Below are 3,764 nucleotides of genomic sequence, written 5' to 3'. Positions count from 1 at the left end.
TTCAGGGTATTTGTATTTTAATTCATACTAATGATAGTTAGCCCTTAAACAGGGTAATACTTTGCATGTTCAGCATGCTTTTTAGAGTCACTACTCAAATAGCAGCATGGGCTGATACAAAAGGAAATGGTTTTCCTTTTCCCATGTCAGGAAACTGAGGCAAAGAAGCAAAGTAACACACATTAGAAAGACTCCACAGCAGGCAGAATTGCATTTATAATGCAAGTCTCACTCAACAACAGCTCTTAAACAGGAGACCTTCATCCATCCGTCAGACTTTATTTTTGTGCTAGATGTTGTCATACCCTGGGAACTGCATTTTTTACATCATCAGATATAATTTGAAATTCCATGAAGGGGTTATTGTTCTTTCTGACAGATGGTACCAGTACTGGATTTCTCAACAGAAGTACTGAAATACAGACAGGGACCTATGATGTGTGAGAATTATTTTAATTTGTCATCTCCCTTGCTCTAATGCATTTTAGTAATGAACTGCTCATTTTCAGGGAATGAGTAAAAGCACTGAAGAAGATACATAGAACTTTGTAATATTTCTTCAGGAGAAAAAAGGCTGTTTATTTGTTTGGAGGGAACACTGATGATTGATTGTTCCTACAACTTCATACTGCTTTTCTACTGCTCTTGGGGCATGGGGGGGCTGCTTAGCAGCAGTGGCTCTAGATTAACTCATTGCTATCTCATCAGAAATCTACAGAAATGGGTTTGGCCATTTTTTGAAACAGGCATCCACAAATCTGCAGGCAGTTACTTTGCTACTAGAAGCTTTAGGGATGAGGACCACGCTTGAAGCATTTTGCAGTGCTACTTTCCAAAGGTCCGTGTGAATCACAGCAAAGGAATTAGTAGTACTGTGTAAGCATATTCAATAATTGGTGCAAACAGTTAAAACGATGACACAACAGGAAGAAAAGTGGTGATTTCACCTTCCGATCCCGGTACAAGGAACACCGGCAGCTCAGCAGATTATTACGGAAAGGACAGGTGTTTTTGTCACGACTCTACAACAGCTTGTGCCAGGTTAGGTGCATCTGTGCTTTTCCATGCCCACCCTGCAGGCAAGGTACTGCCAGATAACTGCATAGGGAATGAAAAGGAATCATGTCACAGGCACCAACGCTCTGTGCATCTGCCAGCTTATGTAGTGTGGTAGAAATATTAGCAAACACGTGGGCAAAGAGTCCATTATGGAAATAAAGGGCATGGGAGAGCACAGAAACAATGAGCCATATTTTGCAGTGGTTTATAGGCTGCGCAGAAAAGAAATGGGAGGGAAGAGGCCGAATTCTCCTCGTCTGAAGGGGAGAATTCTCACCACGACAAAAATCATTTGGGAAGGTGTTCAGCTCAGTTAAAAGGCAGCCCTTTTGAAGCACTTTCAGAGTTATTTTCAGCTGCGAGCAAAGCAGAGGAATATTGCCACCGGGTAGAAATTGCTGCCAAACAATGATCGGTGAAAAGGATGCCTGCTGCTGAACCCCAGCCCATTTCAGATCACTTTCGGCCTGCTCTTTTCTTTGTTGTAAGGCCCCATTACAGCAATAACGACTGCAAAGCGTGGACAGCATCCCATCCTGTTTCTCCATGCCAGGGTGGTGAGGGCTGGAGGCATACCTCTGAGGCCCAAAGGGCTGAATACGGGGAGGGCGCATCCTGTCTTGGGGCATGGCATTCAGAAAGCTCTCTTTGTGCCCAAAATTTAGGAGTGAGAGTGCAAAACAGTTCCAATTAGTTCCCTCACAGTGGAGGGATGGTGCATAATCCTAGCAGACCTGAAGATCGGTGAGACAACACGCTGGCAGCCAGAAAGGCAGAAGATAGACCCTGCAGAGGGGCAAGACCAGTGTGGCCTGGAGTGCAGGTAAGACTGAACAGCTTAAAAACTTCTCCAGAGTGAACATAATCTGTACAATTTTGAAACTTTCCTGTGCCTGATAATCACAGGCAGAGGAACCTGCAGACCGCAGGTCAGCATACATTGGGGAGCCCCTGCTTGTACTGTGGTGCATCCAAGGGACCCCGCTGCGTGTGTGCGATCTCCAGGAGAGGTGGAAACTGAAGGAGCAGCAGAGCACGCCGAGCACTGGGCAGTCTCAGCCTGGTGGCGCGTTTGTTTGCCTGGACCCGAGAGTGCAAAGTAAAGGCAGGGTATGATTGTATGTGACGTACGGGTTTGTCTTCAGAGACAATCTACCTCATGCTAATGAGGTGATTAGGAATGTGTTTTCCCTAGGTAACCACTCTTGCCAGCAGGCAGGGGGCATTTTGTGGCCATGCAGCCATGCTCTTATTGCTGCTGGGTGGGATTCCCCTGTCCCAGAGCCACCATCCTTTTTACCTGGTGCTCTGACGCATGGCACCTCCCACCTGTGCCAAACGGAGTCAAGCCAAAATGAACACTTGCCTGAACAGATCATTGTAAACAGATATTTGAGTTGCAGAAGCACTGCACATTTTCCTACTGCTGTTTAGAGGCTAATGTGTGTAGCCTTAACAATAATTTGTTTATTCATCCATTCCAGTAGCTTTGTTCCTGCTGACTTCTATCTAAAAGGTGACGTAATGCACATTTTATGAGCTATAGGACAGCTATGGCTTAAAGTGAATCCCTATGTACCAGAGGTGGGGAAAAAAAAAGATTTTTTAAAAACCTCATACACATAAAAGCTCCACATCTGAATTGCTGTTAATATTCCCCTTTGCTGATTTCTTACCTTTTCATAGCATAGAAAAAAGAAAAAAATTAATACTCAATGGTGGTTCTGAGCATATTTTCAGTGTAGGGAACATGAAGAGAAATCAGAATATTCAGAAATCCATGGGCTGGACGACAGCTTTTCCCAAAGTGTTGAAAAAGCTCTTTCAAATGAAGAAAGAAATTTTACTTTAAACATTATAAAAATATTGATGTAGCAACATGGTGCTCTACAATGCATCTGTTATGCTTGAAGCAGAGTCATTGGTATATTCCTAGATTTCTTTTAAAAGCTGCTTTCCAAAGGCAGATAGTCCTGCAGTAAGTCCTGCAGTAACAGTTCAAAACACTTGTGCTTCCATAAGGGATGTCTGTAATACTTTAAGCCGCAAGCTGGCTGCGAGCTTGGGCACAACATGGTGGCATCTACATTGACCTCAGCATGCTAAACCAAGGAATACACTCTAGCTGTTTGTGCTTCCTGCTGTGGCTCTGACCATCCATATTATGGCCAGTGAAAGTCCTATGGTTTGGCTGCAAATGTCCAGTCTTGGCTGATATAAGCGTTCTTTTGCAGGGAAGAGTAGCCTAAATGTAGGCTGCTTATAAATCCAAATCTTCCAGTAGGCAGATTCAGGAACTGATGCTCAGGTTGTGTTCCTACACGCTTAGATGGGACACGTGGAAGGCAATGAGCCAGTTCTTCCATGCCGTAGACCTGTGCTAAGCTGTGCCATCAGGCTCAACCTTCTCTCTTAGCGTTTCCTGAAGATTGCATCTAGCCTGCGTTTGAACATACATCCTCCCAATGTGGGCTTGAGTTTGTGTGCAATATAGATATAACCACTCACCTGCAGATTCTCCTGTGCTGGGCCCGTCATTTTTCCCTGCTAGTTTAGCTGGGACGTAACCCAGAAATCTCTGCCCTGTACTGGTACAGTGAAAGGTAATTACCCTTCCTAAAGGAAAACACAACTGCACAAACCTCCATTTAGCTCTTAAAAGCTGTTCTGATAATTGTCTTAAAACCAACCTGAAAATGTGAACC

Source organism: Numenius arquata, chromosome 2 (assembly GCF_964106895.1).
Source record: "Numenius arquata chromosome 2, bNumArq3.hap1.1, whole genome shotgun sequence".
NCBI lineage: Eukaryota > Metazoa > Chordata > Aves > Charadriiformes > Scolopacidae > Numenius > Numenius arquata.
Note: the sequence above shows the minus strand (reverse complement) of the source record.